Source organism: Chiloscyllium punctatum, chromosome 39 (genome assembly GCF_047496795.1).
Source record: "Chiloscyllium punctatum isolate Juve2018m chromosome 39, sChiPun1.3, whole genome shotgun sequence".
NCBI lineage: Eukaryota > Metazoa > Chordata > Chondrichthyes > Orectolobiformes > Hemiscylliidae > Chiloscyllium > Chiloscyllium punctatum.
This window is the reverse complement of record NC_092777.1, coordinates 41,395,326-41,417,752: the sequence shown is the minus strand read 5'-3', so window position 1 is coordinate 41,417,752 and position 22,427 is coordinate 41,395,326. Positions and strand designations below refer to the sequence as shown.

Below are 22,427 nucleotides of genomic sequence, written 5' to 3'. Positions count from 1 at the left end.
AAAGGAGACAGTGAACCTTTGTGCAATTCTGGGCAAAACTCTCTCCATTAAGGTACATCTAACAGCACCATTAAAAAAGCTTGGGGAGAGAGAGAGAGAAAAGCTTTCCTCGTGTTTTACTTCATCGCTCGGCCATGTCTTCAAAGCCACAAGCATCCCAGTCATTTAACAATCATGTAACAAAAGTGAAAGTCATACCTGTCTTTCAAATCCAGAGATTTCTCTGTCTCGCTTTCCTTTGTTTAGCGATGTAGAGTGGAATCAGTGCAGTATTTCTTTTAAAAATAAATATCTCCTATTTCTCTCTGTGCTACCTCGAGCTGCGAGCTGTCTCTGAGAGCTCGGCTGCGCCTCTCAACGCTTCTCTACATTATTTAAATGACTGATTCGCCGGCTCGACACGCCACATGGTCTGACAGATTGGGTTTTCAGCTCAGGCCAATGAGAAGAGAGGCAGGGCTGGACCACAAGCTCATGAGATGATCAACCCCCCCTTACAAACGCCTGAGAAAAAAGGTTACTACAGTTCATGTGCAACATCGTGGTAGCGGCCTGCTTAAAAGAAAAGGTTCAGAGCAGACAGAGTCTTCAACCTGAAAACTCAAACATACGACACATTCTCTCTAGCCCCGGTTTAAAGCCCACGTTGAGCAAGTAACTGAATAATTAATTTATTGCAACAAGGCAAATACTTGTTTTTACTGGTTCTCAAAAGAACTATATCCTAAGACCTCCAGGCAGAATATTTATATTATGTTTCATTTTTACCTGTGAAGTGCATCTTTGCTACCTGGTCCAGACAGATTAAACATTACATCACACTAAAGGTCGCCATTGCTAAAGAGAAATAACTGGTGATGGTTAAACCTAATGAAAGGGGAAAGGTTGAGGAGAGTCCTTCATGGTAATCACAGCCTGTGCCAGGAATTGAACCCACGTTGACGGTATCGATTTATCTTACAAACCAGCGGTGCGGCCAATTGAACTAACTAATGTCCTTACCTGCGTTTTGTAGCAGACAGACAATGTGATTTCACCAGCTCCGGCTCGTGGAGTCCGACAGGCGAGGCGGAGGAAGGTTCTTACTTCACTTGGTACACAGGGAGGAGTAGTCAGAGAGTGAGTCAACCAGCGTCATGCTTCTACTTGTCCCCGCCGGTTTGAAATAACATTGAGAAACCTGGCAGGAAGTTACCTGGCTCTGTGCTGTCTTACCTGAGGAGGGCACTGCACCAGAATATGGAGAATACACATGCAATTCTCAATGACAACATGGTAGTTTCACTAATACTGGTGTTGATACCGGCTTATTTTATTTCATCAAATTTAATTCTTCGAGTGGGATTTGAACAAGGATCACTTAATCAAGAAACCAGGCCTCTGATTTCCTCGTCCTGTAACTATTGTGCCATGTATCCTCCCAGTATCGGATGTGGGGGCGTAATTAAATTCAATTATTTATTACATTCCTAATCGGCTGTTCCATTGCGTTTCTTTTGGCTTGCACACTTCATTTTTTTTCACTTGGTAGTATGAATCGTGTGAATTTAGTTGTGAAAATGGTCATTGTAATATACAATAATGGATATTTTCAAATGAAGCTATTCAGAAACGTTACTGCACAGTTGGGACTGTGCAATCCAAAAAACAGCAGGTGAATTGGGTCCATCAAGTCACCTCTGCCAGTGAAATCATGGCTGATCTGATAATCCTCAAGTCCACTTTCCTGTCTTTCCCCTTTGACCCTTGGTTTTCATGCTGATTAAGTAACGTTGTGATGAAGAATTCCACAGACTCACTACCCTCTGATGGAAGAAATTCCTCCTCATCTCTATCTTAATTGTGTGACCCCTCTTTCTGAGATTATGTTCTCAGGTCCTAAATTCTCCCAAAAGAAGGAAAAAAAATTTTCCACATCTACCCAGTCAAGATACTATACAAGGCATCCTGTAACATACTATAATATTGTTGCAAAAATAGGCTGAGTATAGCTCATTTTGCATTCAATTTTCTGATCCTTTAATGAGCAGAATGTTGCTGGAAATTTGAAATGAAAATGGAAAATACTGTCACCCTTTGTCTGGCAGCTCCTGGTAGAGATAACAAGCATTCATGAAAATCAACTACTTGAAAGTGAATTGTTTCCCTTTCAGATGCTCTCTGATCTGCTGAGTGATTCCAATGGATTTTGCTTTTATTTGAAATCATTGCTTGTTGATTCTGTGATTTCCCATCAACTGAGATCATGGTTCAATCCTTTTGATTATATTTCTGTCCTTTCCACAGTATCAACCCAGCTCTTATCAAAATCACAAAAGATATCCTATATGACTGTTTTTAGAGTTAAACTATCTATTCTTGTCCTTACGTGTCTATAATCCTGGTTGATCACAATAACAGCTATCTATGCTTCTAGCCCATTGTCCAGATGGATGGGACTATGTTCACCTGGTTCCATTCTGATCTGTGTATAATTGAAGCATAGCCTCTCTTCACATTCCTGCACTGTTACCTTTCATGGCCCCTAAGGCATTGATACTTAGACATGACCTATTCCTTAGCCACCTGCCAATTTAGTTTGAAAACAGGTCAGGTTTTACATGTATGCTAATATAATGAGAACTACGGTTGTCATCCTCAAAACTTCTGGAATAGTCTGGACAGACTGGTCGGTGGCAAATGCAATCTCACTATTTAATAAAAAGCAGGTAGAAAAAAGGGAATCACAGATCAATTGGCCTAACATCAGTAGCAATGAAATGTTGGAATCAAAAGATGTGATAACAGGATACTTAAAAATATGAATGAGATTACATAAAGTTTTCATGGATTTCTGAAAGGGAAATCATGGTTGACAAATCTGGGGGAGTTTTCTTTCAGGATGTAACAATGAGAATAGATGAAGTTGAACCAGTGGGGATGGTGAATTTGGATTTTCAGGAAGGTTTTGATAACATTCCACATAAAAGGTTAGTGTGCAAAAGCAAAGTACATGGGATTAGTGATAATATAGAGAGTAGTAGGGATTCTGCAATGTGGTAAAAGGCCTTTCAGCCCATCAAACCCATGTGGGTCATCAAACATCCATTATTCTAATTCCATTTTCCAGCTCTTGGCCTGTAACTTTGTTTATTAGCACTTCAAATGCTTATCTAAATACCGCATAAATGTTTTGATGGTTTCTGTTTCTGCCACTGTTTTAGGCAGTGAATCCCAGATATCTACAATCTTGAGTGAAAATGTTTTCTTAAAGTCTATCTAATTCTCGTACTGTTTACCTGTGCCCCCGTGTATTGACCCTCTACTGAGGGGAAAAGGTTTTCCATGTGTACACTATCTATACCATACATAATGTTATATATGGCTTAATCAGGCATCTCAGCCGTCTGTGCTCTAAGAAAAATAACCACAGCTCACCTAGTCTCTCTTTGTCGTGGAATCACTTCAAAGTGACATTGTGATAAATGTTTCCTGAATCCTCTCTAGCACAATCACATCCTGGTAGAGACTGGCATGGATTGAGAAACACTTAACAAGCCGGAAACAGAGGAGAAATAAGAAGGTAATTTCAAAGTGTAAGTGGTGACAAGAGGGGAACTGCAGTGCTTAGGCTCCAGCATTTGCAATATACGTCAACAATTTGGATATTAAATCAAATGTAATGATTCTGATAACACAAAACTAAGTGGGATTGTGAGTGGTGAGAAGGATGTTTAGAGGCTTCAGGATGATTTTAGGCAAGTTGAGTGATTTGGTAAACGTATAGCAGAAGCAGTAGAATATGGATAAGGGCAAAGTTGTTTACTTTGGTCGGAAAAACAAAATGGCAGCATATTATTTAAATTGTTTTCGATTGGAAAATGTTGATATAAAAAATGGACCTGTGTGTTCTTGTACACTGATCATTGAAAGCAAACATGCAGGTGCAGCAAGAAATTAGGAATGCAAATAGTATGTTGGCCTGTGTCGCAAGAGAATTTGGGTACAGGAGCTAAAAGCATGACTGCAACTGTACAGCCCCTTGGTGAGATCATACCTGGAGTGTTGAGTGCAGTTTTGGTCTCCTTATCCAAGACACAATATACTTGCCAAGAGGAATGCAGCAAGCATTCACCAGACTAATTCCTGAGATGGCAGGTTTGTCACAGGACATGGATTTGGTTGACTGGGCCTATATTAAGTGGAGTTTAGAAGAATGAGAGGTTATCTCGCTGAAACATATAAAATTGTGACAGAGCTGAACAGACTGGATGCATGGATGACGTTTCCTTGGCTGGAGCTTGTAGAACTAGGGGTCACAGTCTCACAATAAACAGTAGGCCATTTCAGACTAGAATGAGGAGAAATTTGTTCAGTCAGAGGCTGGTGAACCTATGGAATTCTCAAGCATAGAGGGCCATAGAGGCCAAATCACCGAATATATCTAAGAATGAAGTAGATTTCTAGAGGCCAAGGTGTTAAGAGATATTACTAGAGAACAGGAGGAGAGATTGAGATGGAGGATCAGCCATGATCATGTTAAATGGTCAAGTGGGCTCAAAGGGCCAAATGGTCTAACTCTACTTATACTTTCTGTGGTTTTATGACCTCCAACTCTCCCTCAATGTTACCTCTCTCAGCCTGATCTGCTTTCTCTAATTCATCAGATTACTTGTCCAAATTACTGCATGAGCAGAAAATTCTCTGCAGTGAAGTATAGGGAAGACCCAAGCAATTATCATTGTTCCTGGTGTAAGCTCCATCTCCAACTATTAACTCCATCCTTCTTCCTTGCAACTGTCTAAATCAGACTGTTCACAACCTTAGTGTCATATTTCAGCCTGAGATGAGCTTTCAAACATTTATCTGTGTCATATCTAAGATTGCCTTTTCCCACCCATTTCACCCCTGCCCTTGTTCATTTTAGTGATGCCTTTCTTACTTCTATGCCTAACTAGTACAAAGTTAAAAATCACACCACACCAGGTTATAGTCCAACAGGTTTAATTGGAAGCACACTAGCTTTCGGAGCGACGCTCCTTCATCAGATGCTTGTGGAGGGCTCGATCGTAACACAGAATTTATAGCAAAAATTTACAGTGTGATGTAACTGAAATTATACATTGAAAAATTGATTGTCTTTTTGATTCATTGATTTTTCAATGTATAATTTCAGTTACATCACACTGTAAATTTTTGCTATAAATTCTGTGTTACGATTGAGCCCTCCACAAGCATCTGATGAAGGAGCGTCGCTCCGAAAGCTAGTGTGCTTCCAATTAAACCTGTTGGACTATAACCTGGTGTGGTGTGATTTTTAACTTTGTACACCCCAGTCCAACACCGGCATCTCCAAATCATGACTAATTAGTACAATGCATTCTTGGCTACCTTCCATAAAGTTGACATCATCCAAAACTCTAATGCCATTGACATAAATTGTACCAAGTTCTGTCCACCTAACACACTGAGCTCCCTGACCTACACACATCAGGCCTTATTTAAAAATTCTCATCTTCTTTTAAAATCCACCCATAGCCTCAGTGTTTCCTATCTCTGTTATCTCTTGCAGCCCCACAACCCTCCAAGATATCTACATTCCTCTAGTTCTTGAGTATTCTTGGTTTTAATCACTGCAGCAATGGAGGCGATGGCCGAGTGGTATTTTCACTAGACTGTTCACCCAGAAGACCCAATAATGTTCTGGGAAACCGTTTCAAGTTCTACCATGGCAGATGGTGGAACTTGAATTCAATAAAAATCTGGAATTAAAAGTCTCATGATGACCATGAAACTGTTGCTGATTGTCAGGGGAAGTAGACCTTCAGTGAGTTCACCAATGTCCTTTAGGGAAGGAAATGTCTGGGCTATGTGTGACTCCAGACCGACAGCAATGTGATTGATTCTTAACTGTCCCCAGGCAAATATGGGTGGGCAATAAATGATGTTCCAGCCAATGATACCCACATCCTGTGAATGAATTAAAAAAAAATATTGATGGCATGGGCCTTCAGATGCCTGGACACTAAGCTCTGGAATTTCCTCCCTCAACATCCTAAGTCTCTACCTCACTCATTTTCTTCATTTAAAGTGCTCCTCATAATCTATCTTTTTTTTTAACCAAACTTTTGGTCATCTGCTCATCCTAGATCCACAGCAATGTGGTTGACTCTTAGCTGCCCTTGATGATGGGCCATAAATGCTGGCTTCACTAGCAATGCGATCATCCTGTGAATGAATTTTTTAAAAATGTATTCATATGTTGTAGGAATATAACTTACAGTTTTAGGGAAATTTAAGTTGTTAAATGTAAAATAACTGGGGGAAAAGAAACCCTACTTTTGAGAATCCAGTGACCATTTCTGAAGTAATTATTGTTCTAAGGATGACTTCTGTTTACTTAACAAGGTTAGAGTTGGAATTGAAACAACACTGAACAATTGATTTAGATCTTCCTGTGTCTTGGTAATGTTAAGATGGCTACATTTGTCTTCATTAAGAGTTTAAATTGTTCACGTAGGATTTAAAGCAAAGGAAGCAGAGGGTAGATAAGTTGACATCTTACAGTACATAGATATGACTGGGAATTGAAGTAACTTCATTGAAATCTTTTGAGGCATCCCACGTGTGCCCCATTTGCATTGTGTGGGTGTAGGGTGGCAATCTTTTGATCTGGGCTTATCTGTTTTCACAAGAACAGTGGTATATCTGCTAACATCTCAAACAAGGAGCAGAGGGGCTTTTGAGAAGCTGGGATGTTGCCAGGTTAAAGTTTCTAAATTGGACCTACCAATTAGGAATTGTGAGTTGACCTCATGTGTGGAATTAAAAGTCTACATTCATGAGTAATTAGAGATCCAGTTGGTAAAACTAGTGGAAGAAATCAGCAACGGCAAATCTCAGAGACAGACAGAGAAAGAGAGATACAGAGTTCTGAAAGTCAAATTGTCACACTGGGAATACAGGTGAACCAGAGTGAAATCTTGAGAGCTATGAGACACCTTACTTTGATCCAGGAGAAGAGAAAGAACTTTGGAAAGTATAGGGGAGCTCTTGGATAGAATTAATAACAGAATGGGAAGCAGTCATTTAAGATTTTCAGGTAAAGAATAAGCATTAGCAAAATATGGTGTTAGATTAATTATAATGGTGACTATGGTATTGCTCAGATTCAGACAGCAGGTAAAATTCAAACCATACCTGAAAATTGAAATCTTCTTGGACGATGGATTGGACCTAGTGATTAGGCTTCAATTTGCTGCTGACTGTGCGACCGGACTCCACGTACTGTTTATATCCTGAACTCAAATGCAGCAAAGATAAAAGATCAGCCACAGGAAGTGATGCATTTATTTGCATCAAGCAGGGCTTGTGTATGATGTAATCACAGAATGGTTACAGTGCAGAAGGAGACCACTTGTGTCCATGCCGGTTCTCTGCCAAAGCAACCCCATTGGTAGCCTTCACCCTTTCCCATCAACCTGATATGTTTTGCCTTGTATGGGCGTTTATCCAGTTCCCTTTTCAAAGCCACTTATTATTCATTCTATAATATTGTTTTCCCCATGTCATCTTTTTTTCCCAATTAGTTTTTTTTAGTTGTTGGCCTTTCTGAGAATGAAAGTAGGTGTCATCTCTCTCTCTCTCTACTCTGTCTGGATCTCTCATGACTTTAAACACCTTTATGAAATTTCCTCTCAACTTTCTCTTCTCAAGAAATTCAGCTGTAACTTCTCCAAACTATCCAAGTGACTGAGGTCTCTCATCCTTGGAATTATTCACATAAACCTTTTCAGCATCCAGTCTGAAACTTTCCTAAGTTTTGTTGGCTAGAATTTGTGCAGTACTCTGCAGTTGCCAATGCAGTGTTTTATAAGGTTCCTCATAACCTGCTTGCTTTTGTACTCTATACTTCTATTTATAAACCTGAAATGCCCTACACCTTTTTAATCACTTTCTCAAACTATCCGGTCACCTTCAACAATTGGTGCACAAATACAACCAGATCTCTCCATTCCTACACCTTCCTTAGAATTGTAGCTTGTATTGCCTTTCCTCATATCATCTACCAAAATGTGTGGCACTGTGGCTCAGTGGTTAGCACTGCTGCCTTACAGCGTCAGAGACTGGTGCTCAATTCCAGCTTTGGGTGACTGTATGGAGATTGCATTTTGTCCCTGTGTCTGAGCGGGTTTCCTCTGGGTGCTCTGGTTTTCTCCCACAGTCCAAATATGTGTAAGTTAGGTGGATTGGCCATGCTAAATTGCCCATTGTGCCCAGGGATGTGCACACAAAGTGAATTAGCCATAGGAAATGCAGGTTTACAGGGATTGGGTAAGGTGCTGGGTCTGGGTGGAGTGCTGTTTGAGGATCGGTTTGACTCGATGTACTGAATGATTTGTGACTGTACAACACACCAAGCCAACGTCCTCATCACAATTAATAATTCTCTCAAGTTTTGTGTCAGTGGCAAATTTTGAAATGGTACCGTATATACTCAAGTCTAGCTCATTAATATACACATTAAGAAAAACAATGTTATATGTGAAAGATGACTGTCTTTTTTGGACCTTAAATAACAGTTTGCAAGCTGTTGGTTTATGTGGCTGAAAAGCCTCTCTCCATTGCATCTCTGCAGTGACTGCTCCAAGCTTTAGTAAGTGGCTAAGAATGTAGTTTTGGACCTTGGAATGTGCTAGTCTGTAACACTCATTCAAGGACTACTCTTTCCCTTGGAAGACCAACCCGGTTTGAACAGGTCAAAGATGACAGAGTTGATGGTCTCCCAGGTACAGTGAATGTTTGACTCAGTGGGTATCCCTGGGAACAGTCCATACCACACAGAAGCTGCTCTGAATGAATATTGACATAAAACACTGTATCTCTCTAGAAACCTCCTATGGAAAGATCCATGCCACAAGGAGGTGGACAAGAGTCTCCTCCCCACCACAGCCATCTCAAGAGTAGTGTGTGGAGATGTAAGACACTGGAGGTTGAGGAAGGATTTGAGAGGGAGAGGATAGAGGTGCTTCTAGATCACCAGCTAAGCTATGTCCTGATACTTGTCTGAAAGTAATGGTAATGAGAAATTCTGAAAAATGATGTTGACAGTCTGTTGCAGGAACTAAGGAGGATCTACCACCTCCTTTCTCTGCATGGAGTCTTGGATATATATGCTGACAACTATCTGATGACTAATGGACAAGGGTATCTTTCATCATAAATCTTTCCACAAGGGACAAATGCTATGGCATTGTCCAACTTCTTGGAGCATTTGGAAGCAACGTAGACAGACCCATCCTTTGTAACACCAGAGACAGATAGAAGCTCAGCACAAAGTACCAGCTGGGGCTGAAAGTTCCCATTCTCTGGCAGTGTTTTTTGTTTGGTTGTCCACCACGATTTTTTTCATTAATCACCTAGCTGGTCTCTACAACACACATCTCATGGAATAATGCAGCAGGAGATGCAGAAGTACTTACCTCTGTAAGGACGTTGTGATGTTCATGCAGCTTCACAACAGTTCAGGTACTGCACACCAAGAATTGCCCTTCACATAAGGTATAATTCTGAGTATGACTATGTCAGGCTGTTGCTTGATGAGTCTGTGAGAGAGTTCTCCAGTGTTGAAACTAACTCCCAGATGTTGTTGAGGAAGCCTTTGCAGGGCTGACAGAGCAGCCTTTCCTGTAGATGAACACTGTAGATTGACGGAGTGGTCTCAGAGCAGTGTGGCTGAAACTTGTGGTGCCTAGCAGCTGGGGGAAGTCATGTATAGTGGAGAATCCCACTGTCTGAACTACTTGACCCTCATTACAGAGAAAGGACCTGAAGATCTGTGATCTGGAGAAAATTACGTCAGTGACATCTGGGAAGCATTTGTGCATTGAGCATTGGGAGAAATCTAATAGGTCTCTAGTTACTGTTTGAATCACAGGCTCTGTCTCAGGTGTGTGAATCAGAAATCAGTGAGGAATGTTAGAAATTGAATAACATATCAGTAACGGTACACCTGAGCCATCATTGACCATTAGGGGGTGGCATGTTCTGCCGTGACGGTGTGCCATGGAAGCTTCACAAGGATAATCCCTGTTCACTCCACTCAGAACTTTCAAACATGGCTATTAGGTTGAAGAACATGCAGGTTGTTTGCTACAGAGGTTGCTGGCACATGGTGTGGTTGTGACATTGGAGTAGTACACCAACATGTCCGCCCTTTGAATGATCGGTCCTCTGTATGGTGATAAGCTGCTTCTCTGTATGGTGACAAGATGCCTGCCTCTCCCGCTCTTTCAAAACAAACAAAGCCACAGAGGCTGATAGCTTCCAAGTTAGTGCAAAGTGAGTTAGCACTAAGTGATGCAGTACTGGATTAGTGGTGCTGGAAGAGCACAGCAGTTCAGGCAGCATCCAAAGAGCAGCGAAATCAACGTTTCGGGCAAAAGCCCTTCATCAGGAATAAAGGCAGTGAGCCTGAAGCATGGAGAGATAAGTTAGAGGAGGGTGGGGGTGGGGAGAGAGTAGCATAGAGTACAATGGGTGAGTGGGGGAGGGGATGAAGGTGATAGGTCAAAGAGTAGAGGGTGGAGTGGATAGGTGGAAAAGAAGATAGGCAGGTTGGACAAGTCAAGGAGACAGTAAGTGAGCTGGAAGTTTGAAACTAGGATGAGGTGGGGGAAGGGGAAATGAGGAAGCTGTTGAAGTCCACATTGATGCCCTGGGGTTGAAGTGTTCCGAGGCGGAAGATGAGGCGTTCTTCCTCCAGGCGTCTGGTGGTGAGGGAGCGGCGGTGAAGGAGGCCCAGGACCTCCATGTCCTCGGCAGAGTGGGAGGGGGAGTTGAAATGTTGGGCCACGGGGCGGTTTGGTTGATTGGTGCGGGTGTCTCGGAGATGTTCCCTAAAGCGCTCTGCTAGGAGGCGCCCAGTCTCCCCAATGTAGAAGAGACCACATCGGGAGCAATGGATACAATAAATGATATTGGTGGATGTGCAGGTGAAACTTTGATGGATGTGGAAGGCTCCTTTAGGGCCTTGGATAGAGATGAGGGAGGAGGTGTGGGCACAGGTTTTACAGTTCCTGCGGTGGCAGGGGAAAGTGCCAGAATGGGAGGGTGGGTCGTAGGGGGGTGTGGACCTGACCAGGTAGTCACGGAGGGAACGGTCTTTGCGGAAGGCGGAAAGGGGTGGGGAGGGAAATATATCCCTGGTGGTGGGGTCTTTTTGGAGGTGGCGGAAATGTCGGTGGATGATTTGGTTGATGCGAAGGTTTGTAGGGTGGAAGGTGAGCACCAGGGGCATTCTGTCCTTGTTACGGTTGGAGGGGTGGGGTCTGAGGGCGGAGGTGCGGGATGTGGACGAGATGCGTTGGAGGGCATCTTTAACCACGTGGGAAGGGAAATTGCGGTCTCTAAAGAAGGAGGCCATCTGGTTTGTCCTATGGTGGAACTGGTCCTCCTGGGAGCAGATACGGCGGAGGCGGAGAAATTGGGAATACGGGATGGCATTTTTGCAAGAGATAGGGTGGGAAGAGGTGTAATCCAGGTAGCTATGGGAGTCAGTGGGTTTGTAAAAAATGTCAGTGTCAAGTCGGTCGTCACTAATGGAGATGGAGAGGTCCAGGAAGGGGAGCGAGGTGTCAGAGATAGTCCAGGTAAATTTAAGGTCAGGGTGGAATGTGTTGGTGAAGTTGATGAATTGCTCAACCTCCTCGCGGGAGCATGAGGTGGCGCCAATGCAGTCATCAATGTAGCGGAGGAAGAGGTGGGGAGTGGTCTACATTGATGACTGCATTGGCCCTCTTCCTCCGCTATATTGATGACTGCATTGGCCCTCTTCCTCCGCTACATTGATGACTGCATTGGCCCTCTTCCTCCGCTACATTGATGACTGCATTGGCACCACTCCCCACCTCTTCCTCCGCTACATTGATGACTGCATTGGCGCCACCTCATGCTCCCGCACATCCACCAATATCATTTATTGTATCCGTTGCTCCCGATGTGGTCTCCTCTACATTGGGGAGACTGGGCGCCTCCTAGCAGAGCGCTTTAGGGAACATCTCCGAGACACCCGCACCAATCAACCAAACCGCCCCGTGGCCCAACATTTCAACTCCCCCTCCCACTCTGCCGAGGACATGGAGGTCCTGGGCCTCCTTCACCGCCGCTCCCTCACCACCAGACGCCTGGAGGAAGAACGCCTCATCTTCCGCCTCGGAACACTTCAACCCCAGGGCATCAATGTGGACTTCAACAGCTTCCTCATTTCCCCTTCCCCCACCTCATCCTAGTTTCAAACTTCCAGCTCACTTACTGTCTCCTTGACTTGTCCAACCTGCCTATCTTCTTTTCCACCTATCCACTCCACCCTCTTCTCTTTGACCTATCACCTTCATCCCCTCCCCCACTCACCCATTGTACTCTATGCTACTCTCTCCCCACCCCCACCCTCCTCTAACTTATCTCTCCATGCTTCAGGCTCACTGCCTTTATTCCTGATGAAGGGCTTTTGCCCGAAACGTTGATTTCGCTGCTCTTTGGATGCTGCCTGAACTGCTGTGCTCTTCCAGCACCACTAATCCAGTATTTGATTTTCAGCATCTGCAGTCATTGTTTTTACTAAGTGATGCAGTAAGAGTGATAAGAAGCATCCTATGATGTATGAGAGGGTGTGTGTCCTTAACATCAGAAGATAGGTCTGGTAAAAATAGCCATGCAGTTTACCACAAGCTCACTTAATATGTGCATAAGACCATAGAAAAAAGGAACAGGAGTAGGCCATTCAGCCCCTCAAGTCTGCTTTGCCAGATGATAGGATAATGACTGATCTGTTTTCCCTTGCTTCCTTGACTGATCAAGAATCCATTGATCTTATACACAAGGATTCTGCCTTCATAGCCCTCTGTGAGAAGGAGTTCCAAAGATTCACAACTGTCTGAGAGGAGAAATTCCTCTCATATCAGCCTTAAATTGGCACCCCTTTATTCTGTGACTATGCCCTCAGGTCCTGGGCTCTCCCATGAGGGGAAACGTCCTCTTAGTATTTAGTCTGTCAAGCCCCTTAAGAATTTATATGTTTCAATGAGATCACCTCTCATTCTTCTAAACTATGTAGCCATTGTGACTCGGCAGAGGAATGCAAGTGATAAGTGTCCCTGACTTCCAAGGTGAAGAGTTGGCTGGGGAGTGTATGGGCTGGTCATGATGATATGGTGAGGCTGGCGGTTTGGCAGTGCCCCGTTGCATTGAGGAAGGAGCATGGAGTTCATGGGTCCTGCAGGGAAACGGTAGGGATGGTAGAGTTGGAGAAGCACATGATGAGCTGTGCTGATCAGTAACTGCCCTGAGATTCACATGGTGACGTGGTTTGATTTAGTTTCTCAGGAAAAGAGAGCAGAATTGGGAGCTGCTTGGAACTGAGGTGAGATTCACTACCAAGGAGACATAAATGGAACTAAGATAGTTACTGATCAGCAGCAAGATCAGAAATCACCATTTAAACACTGGGGAAGAAAATACTTTTGACGTCAAGAATCTAATATTTTCCACATTTGTATTTTCCAAACTTTCTCACCATTGCTCAAATAGCATAAGGCAGCAGGAAATACTGTCCTCACATTGTGTGTTCTGAGAGTCCATGTACTTCTTGATACAGCTTTGTACAGAAGTGGTCATCAGGATTTAATTTGATTTATTACTGTCACATGTACTGAGGTGCAGTGAAAAGTGTTGCTTACTTGTGTTACAGGTATATTGTACTATACAAGTGCATCAGGGTAACAGAATGGAGTGCAGGACACAAGGTTACAGCTGCTGAGAGAGAGAGAGATCAATATTAACATTAAAGAAGTCCATTCAAAAGTATTTTAACAACAAGGAAGAAGCTATTCTTGAGACTGTTTGTAAGTGTATGCAAATATTTATATCTTCTGCCCGAACGAAGAGAATGGAAGAGGACATGACTGGGATGGAAGGGATCTTTGATTATGTTGGTTGCCATCCCAAGGCAGCAGGAAGTATAGATGGAGTCAATGGATGGAAGGCTGGTTTGTGTGATCGACTGGACTGTGTTCACAACTCTCTGTAGTTTCTTACGGTCTGGGAAGGGCAGTTGCCATAATGCTCTGTGATGCAGCCGGATAGGATGCTTTCATGATGCCTCTATAAAAATTGGTAAGAGTCATTGTGGACATGCCAAGTTTCCTTAGCCTCCTGAGGAAGTAGAGATGTTGCTGTGCTTGACCGTAATGTCAACATGACTGGACCATCTCTCCTGGCGATCATCAATCTCAGGAACTTCATGCTGTCAACCATCTCCACCTCAACTCCATTGATGCAGACAGGGCATGTCCTCCACTCAATGACCAGTGCCTTTGTTTTGCTGACGTTGAGGGTGCAATTGTGGTCTTTACACCATGCCATTAAGCACTGAATCTCTTTCCTGGACCACAGAGGGTATGGTTTATTTCCCTTTTATCTCTGGCTTTGCCAATATGTCTCATTGGTAGTGAATCTCATACACTGCCCAGTATTGACCAGACAAAGCAGGTGTTGCTTCTGGTGATCACCCATAGCACAGGAGTAGACTACAGGTCAGATCAGTGCCGGTTACAGCAGTCCTGAGAGGATACCTCACACCTGAGACCCAGGGAAGGGGGAACATTGCTCATCAGTGCCCCGATTTTGTTTTAGGTGCGTTTATTGTGAATACCACCACCAGGTGTAGTAAAGAGCAGCCACAAGCAGGAATGCAGCATTGCAGCAGGACCCAGTGCTAGAGGTGATACAACAATGCGGACTATACATAAAGCCTTCTGAGAGATCTTGGCTAATTGATTTTGCCTTCCTTCTGCGTGGTCAGTTCACTGCTTGCCCCTGCAGTGGACAGATGTACCACGAGGAGCTGGGTGGGAATGTGAGAAGCAGCAAAAGCAGTCCAGGTCATTTGCTGTCACTTTCATACCCAATCACATGAAATGAAGGTGTGCATGCTCTGCTGCTGAAGTCACCGCGCTCGCAACTTGTTGACTTCAGCACCAACGCAGCCAGATCCTGAAACCGGTTTTGACCAACTGATGTCATGTCTGCGCGTGGCCCAGTGCCCATGTTATTGGCCATTTTGGCATTTGCAGCAATTACTCCGGTTTGTTATACCCGGTGCTGTTTGCTGCTTCAGTGCACATCCTGGCCCCTCAGAACCCAAACCCAGCATCTTCAGGTGTTCCAACCTGACAATGATCCTGGTGAAAAATCAGTCAAGCCCTGTTCCCAAAGAAGCTAACAACTGGATCATTGTCTTAGACAGCAACAGCTGTTCTACAATGGAGAAAAGAGAACCGGAAACCAAACTGCGTCTAATTGTGTTTACTCTCGTTCTTAATGTCAGCTTAGCAGCATGAGCAGAGAAATGTGCAAGTGTTTTATGCACTTGCAATTTTCTTTTAAAACTGAAGGAACAATATTTAATAGGGCCTTAAAAGTAAGCGACCATTGCATTTAAACATTGATGGTGTGTATCTGTGCTGCAGGAAGCTGTCAATCAAGGAGAAAATCAAGTCAATCATGTAACAGAGAACCAATCAGGGAAGGAAGGTGTGGAGGTGTGGTGATTTTACCCAGTCATGTTGAGCGGATGGCTGATGTGCAATGATGGGCTGATGTGGTGTTATTGTTTAAAGGGGTAGGGCTTAAATGAAAGGGCTGGGCTAGTGTGTCGCAAAAACCAGTGCAGCAACATTATGAGCAGAAGTTTATTCTCGGTCATTGACCTCAAAACACTGATCCAGGATCAGGCTACCGAAGGGTTACTAAATGTCATTCACATGCACAGCCGTCTAGCATTGGGCACGCTGCTAAAATAGTGTTAGCAGCATTAAACCGACTTTCCTTCTTTCATAACTTTCAGGTGCAGTTAAAGTAAATCATTGGATAAAAGGTCATTACTTGAAGATCTAAAAATAAGCAACTAAATAAAATGTGTGATTCTGAGAGTGGTTCAAAGGGAATGTTTGGAGATGGGACAGTCTATTTAATCCTTATTATTCCTAGACTACTACAGTATTTCTGATTTATGAAACCAAGCAACTTATTTTAGGAACATGAAAACTTGCAACTCCAGATGACCAGGTGAAAACTCAGGTTAGCAATTGCCAACAATATATAATGCACACATTTCCCTCCTGTTTTCTTTCTCCCTCAACTTGAAGACAATAAATCTCACTAGGTTAAAGTCACAAAAGCACAACACTGAGAGACATAGTTTCCATAGTCCTAGAGGACCAGAGGGCTGCTCTCTCATTAGAGAGACAGATAATTGGTGCTGGTTTGACCTGAAGGTCACAGTGCTTCAGGTGAGGTGTGAGATTGAGAAGGTGGGTTAGCTTGGATGTTTGGTTTGCAATGCAGAGTGATGCCAACAGCATGGGTTCAATTCCCATATCATGGAGCTTACTTTGGAGATGTAGCTGAATTGTGCAGAACCACAGATTCTTCACGTGTGGCAGAGTCTTCATGTCAGAGGAGGACATTAGGTCCATCCTGGTTCTCTGTCGAGACCAGTCCGCTTGCTCTATTTCCATAGTCCTGTAATTTGATTTCTTTCAAGTCCCCCATCTGGTTTGCTTTGCACTCATTAATTGAGTCTGCTTCCACCACTCTTGCGGTTAGTGAGTGTAGTGATTGTACCGAATGAGCTATTGATCCGGTCCAATCAGGGAGCGCATATACTATGAGGTCCACCTGGCTGGCCTTATTACAACTATTACAATGCGTTCCACATCATAACTACTCACTGCATAAAATAATTTCTTCTGTTCATCCCACTTTCCCCATATCTCTTGCCCAAAACCTTAATTCTGTATTCCCTAGACCTTGTACCAATAGCTAGTAGAAATGTTGTTATTGGACTACCTTATATAGACTGGCCATAATCTTGTATATCAACTGATTCACATTCACCTCTCAGATTGGCTGGATCTTATCAGGCTCACTGGTCATTCACTACTGTTTGTAGAACTGGGAGGAAAAAAACTGTTGGTTGTCTGGGGGAAGGCTTGGTGGAATTAAGTGCTTTTTCAGGCATTTAACTGGCCACCATATAGCCTCCCCTGCAGTTGACCACCTGAGTAACTAAGATCTTGCTTGCTGAAAGAAGCTATTGCTGCCAGTTGGAGCAGTGGTAGCTGCCAGCAATGTACCCACCAGAAGTCCATGATCATCAGAGGACCCCAGATCAAAAGCGAGTGAAGGATTGTGAGCTGGAGTCTTGTTGGGGTGTTTGGAGGTAAGGGTTGTGATATTTAGTTGCCTCTCCCTTTTTGAGGTCAGGTCCCATGATTGAACACCTAATGCCTGACTACAAGAAATTCCACTAAGTCCCTAGAGGCTGCCAACAAACCTGACAAATCCAAGGATACAGAAAACTGCGTGGCTCCTATTTAATCCCTGATCTACTCCAGAACTGCAGTGGCCTTTGGGATAAAGGAGTTTGAATAGCACTTTATTGAGCCTAATTGACTTCCTGCCACCAATGGTGTAGAGTTCTTGGCTCAAGTCATTCCAGCCTCCTCATTAACCAGGAGATTTCTTACCATTACCAGAAGGCTTATATGGAGCGTCCTCTGGAATGAAATGGTTGTGACTACCATGTTTCCTGCCTCACTGTGCTGCACTCGGCCTAGCCCACTGTTGAAAGTGTCTTCAATTGTTTAAATTTTAAATCTGACAAGTTTTCAGAAGGATGCTGCCTTAATCTTCCAACTTGAAGTTTGCCTTGAGGTAGTGCAGCTATAATCTAAGAATGAAACTTCATGGCAGTAACTCTCGTTCTTGGTATTTCCATGATGTTTTCCATTTTGTTGGATGGCGTTGTTCAGGATTTTACAAACTGCTGAATTTCTCCAGCAATTTCAGTTTTTGTTTCTGAAAGAACTTCAAACCTGTTGAACAATTGCAAAGACTGAGCTTCCAAACCTCCTGCCCTCGGCTTGCAGTTTCACCGTCCACTCCTCGAGCACTGACCCTATCAGATACCCTGATTTTAAAAGGTGTTACTGCTTCCTAGTATAAAGATTCCAACTAGGTTTCTGCTTCCTGAAGCAGTGTTGCAGTGTCTGAATTAACCAGAAGCTGCTTGAACACTTGCTGCAGCATTATTTCCAACATAAAAGCCTGTGACTATCCATTCAAGCTTAATAATTGATTATTAATAAACCTTGTGGATCTTCACTGATCAGAGTCCAGTATTTGAATGTTTCTCTTGTTTCTCAATAAACAGAATTGGAAAGATATTTGAGGTATGGTCTCAATACAGCTTGATCTCAACATCCATAGGAAAAATGAACAGGAATAGGCTATTAAGGTCCTTGCATCTACTCTGTTATGCAATTAAGCTTTTATTTCAATACCATTTACCTGCCAATCCCCATATCTCTTGACATCTTTAATATATACAAACGTATCAATTTTTGCCTAGAATATGCTCAATGACAGGCCTCTGGGGGTCGATAATCCGAAATAGCCTATCCCTTATTCTGACTCTGTGTGACCTGGCTCTAGTTCGTGTTAATTTTCTGGGGACATGCGTTCAAATTCCACCTTAGCAGATGATGGAAATTTGAATTCAATTTTAAAAATCTGTAATTCAAAGCTTGCCGAATAGCAACAATGTCATTGTCATCAATTGTTGTAAAAACCCATTTGATTCACTAGTGTCCTTTAGGAAGGACATCTGTCATCCTGAGCTGATGTGGTCTACGTGTGACTCCAGACGTACAGCAATAGGATTGACTCTTAACTGCCCTTTGAAATGGCTGAGGAAGGCATGCAGTTCTAGAGTGATTAGGAACGGTCAATTAATGCTGGCCCAGCCAGAAATGTTGATATGTCATAATCAAATAAAAACAAACCTCCTCACAACTCACATTCCCACCTGCGTTTGTGTCATTAACAAACATGGAGATATTATGTTAAGTCCTCACATCCATGTTTTTGTTAAAAGGTAGGTATAGTTGGGTCCCAAACACTGACGCTTGGAGTACCCCACTGATTACAGTCTGAGAATGACCTATTAATTCCAAGTCCATTAACCAATTCTCAATCCATCCCAGTATATAGCTTCCCATTCCATCTGCTTTTAATTTTGCTTACTAACTCCCTGTAGTCTCATTGAAAGCTGTTTGGATATTGTATATCCAATTACACCATCCACAATGGTTACCCTTATCTATTCTGTTGGTTACATGCTCAACAAAAATTGACTTGAATTGAATTGAATTGAACTTATTGTCATGCGTACCGAGGCACAGTGAAAAGCTTATCACATGCTTTATAATAGATTCTAATATTTTCCTACTATTGATGCCAGACCAACAGGTCTGTAGTTTTCCATTTTATCTCTCTCACTTCTTTCTTAAATAGTGGGTTACATTTACACCATTACAGAATCTATCAAATTTGGAAAATGATCATTTGTTGTCTCTATAGATATTTCTTTCAATCTTCTGGGATCTAAATAATCAAATCCAAAGGGTTTAATCACCTTCTGTCCCATTAGGTTCTAGTACTACTCGTTCACTCCTTCATTTTCACTATTCCATTGGTTTTCCAGTATTCCCAGGAAGTTTTCTTGATCTTCATTCAAGAAGACAAAGTACCACATTTTCATCCTTGAGGCTGGTAGTGGAAGTTTGGAGACTTCCCAGCATAACATGCTTAGCCCAGGAAATTACCAATTCCAGAGGCATGATCCTCACTGACGTGAACAGACAGTGGCAGCAGACAGGACAGACAACCCCAGAAAAGGGTGTGGAGGTGGGCTCTTTAGGAGAGTCAGTTCTGTGCTGGGGCACTTCGCCACAGTAACCACAATAAAAGAAGGCCTCCAGCCTTCGCCCATCACAGTCCATTGCCCATCCATGCCACATAATGCACTTCATCTATCCTTATGCTCCCACTCATGCCAAATTAGGTCCCCTTGCCAAGATGAGCCTCACAAACAACATCAATGGTTCCTTACTCCCCCCATGCGAAGCCATAGTATTTCTGTACCCACTCATCGACTATGCACTGTACAGAAGCAGTTCACCCAATAAGTTTTTTTCACTATTTGTTCATGGGATTTGGGATTCCCATCTGAGCCAGCATTTATTATCCTCTCTTAATTGCTGTTGAGAAGGTGAGGGTGAGCTGTTTTCTTGAACTGCTGCTGTCTTAGGACTATTGGGATACCGCAGCACTGTCAAGAAGTTTGTGACAGGATTTAGACCTCATGACAGTGAAGGATTGCAAATGTATTTCCAAGACAGGATGGTGTGTGATTTGGAGCTGGTGGCATTCCCACCCACCCGTTGTTAATTCATCCTTCCAGGTGGTAGATGTTGTGGGCTTGGAAGCTGCTGAGAGAGGAACCGAGCTTCATTACTGCAGTGTATCCTGTAAATGGTGCACATTTTGTATCAGTAGTGAAGGGAATGAATGTGGAAAGTGGTAGATATGGCACAAATCAAGTGAGCTGCATTGTCCCAGTTGGTATCAAGTTTGTTTTGCTGTTGGAGTTGAACTGATGGGCAAATGCAGAATGTGGAGTATTCCATCGCAGTCTCTTGACGTGCCTTGTAGATGATAGATAGGTAATAAGGGGGCGAGCTAGCTACTGCAGGGTCTAAAATAGGTATAGAAAATTCTGGTAAATCTCAGCAGAGCAGCAACATTTGTGGACAGTTTGGCCTCAGCGTGGACACCCGGCCTCAGTGTGGGCCCCTGGCCTCAGCATAGGCTCCCGGCCTCACCGTGAGCTTCCATCCTCAGCGTGGACTCCCGGCCTCATCACAGGCTCCCAGCCTCAACACTGACTACTGGCCTCAGTGCGGGCTCCCAGCCTCAGCACAGGCTCCCATCCGCGGCCTCAGCGTGGACTCCCGGCCTCAGCGTGGACTCCCGGCCTCAGCGTGGACTCCCGGCCTCAGCGTGGGCTCCAAGCCTTAGCGCGGGCTCCCGGCATCAGCGTGGACACCCGGCCTCAGCGCGGGCTCCCGGCCTCAGCGTTGTCACCCGGCCTCAGCGTGGACACCTGGCCCCTGCGTGGACTTCAGGCCTCAAGGTGAATCCAAGGTGGACTTCCAGCAGTCCTGGTTTCGAGGTGAAGCCTGGAATGGTCTGGAGGTGAGAGGCTGGTGTGGACTTATTTGGGACGAGCGCTAGTCATAACTTGTGTCTCTTTAATTTTGCTCTTTTTTTTCTGTGATTTTGTACTTTTGTACCTCAGGTGGCATGAAGGTTTGTATTACTGGACTATTTTATTTCTTTATTTTTCTAATATTTTCTTAAAAGCCTGTACTGAAGAATCTGTATGTAGGTAGTTTTGTACCTAGGATGGCTCTGTAAGTGACGACTTATAAACTTTTCACTATTCTCATGTGAGTGGATGAAAAAATGAAGCTAATTTTAATTGTAATTCAAATTTTTTGGACGAATGATCTATTATTCAAAGTGCAAAGGTGTTAAAGATTAACAACTGTGAAGCAATTACAGAGCCGAGATAAAAATTGAGAGGGCTGGGACACAGGGAAAAAAAAGCAACGAGATGTGGTACAGTGTAAGGTAGGAGTGATTAAACACCCAGAAGGGTCGATGGTGCAGCGTTTACGAGACTGATCATTGGAAAGTAATGAAACAAAAAAATAGATCCAAAAGACTGGAAATGATTCAAGAAGAGCAACAAAAGGAGAGGGCATCATGAAAAGTGTGGCAGAGAAGAAAGCACCAGGAAAATGCCGGAGGAATGATGGTAGATACCAGATGGCTGGGGGCCATGTGTAACATAGATCTCTGTATTTGACACGCAGGAGCTAGGGAACACTGTTATGCTCAGTTACATTCTCTGGTTACACTTCAGAAACCTCTAGTAAGACTGAACTTTAGTTTTTGGTTCTTTATTTTTTTAATCAACTAACTTTCATTGAATATAGATTTTAGGTTTACATGCAAAACAGTGGAACTTTCTCACTGTTAATAAGTGTTTTCACAAGGTCAACCTGTGGTACAGAATGTCCTTCACAAACATTTAATAATGCTGGGAAAAGATGTACATATTTTGGATGCTGCAAAGTTATGAAAGGCTGTTTAGAAGTCAAGGTCAATGATAGAAAATTCATGATTAGTTTGAATGAATACATTGTAGTGTTTTTCCCTCCTTTGTGTGTACATTTTAGAGGTCACTGGTTCAGATCATGCAACCTAAACCATCATAAAGCTGTTAAAGATGAATTAAAATTAAGAAGTCCAATATGAGATTTGACTGAAACTACAATTATTTCTACATCAGCTATAAAACCAACATATGCATGTTCTTACAAACCTTACAATCAATTTTTTTTAAATTTATGTAATTTTCTAGAGTCCGATAAGGGTCATAGAGATGTACAGCATGGAAACAGACCCTTTGGTCCAAC

General features: G+C 43.1%; 1 protein-coding gene across 2 annotated transcripts in view; it reads right to left on the bottom strand.

Annotated features, from left to right (window-relative positions):
• The window catches only part of fasn (fatty acid synthase), an 89,878-nt gene extending 88,712 nt beyond the window's left edge, over window positions 1–1,166 (bottom strand). The window contains exon 1 of one of the 2 annotated variants that reach the window (XM_072558520.1): window positions 1,003–1,166. The gene's annotated coding sequence lies outside the window, so the exon portion shown is untranslated. Of the gene's footprint in view, window positions 1–198; window positions 379–1,002 lie in introns of those variants that run through there. The other variant, XM_072558519.1, reaches the window with a different exon arrangement.
• Between the last annotated feature and the right edge of the window lie 21,261 nt (window positions 1,167–22,427).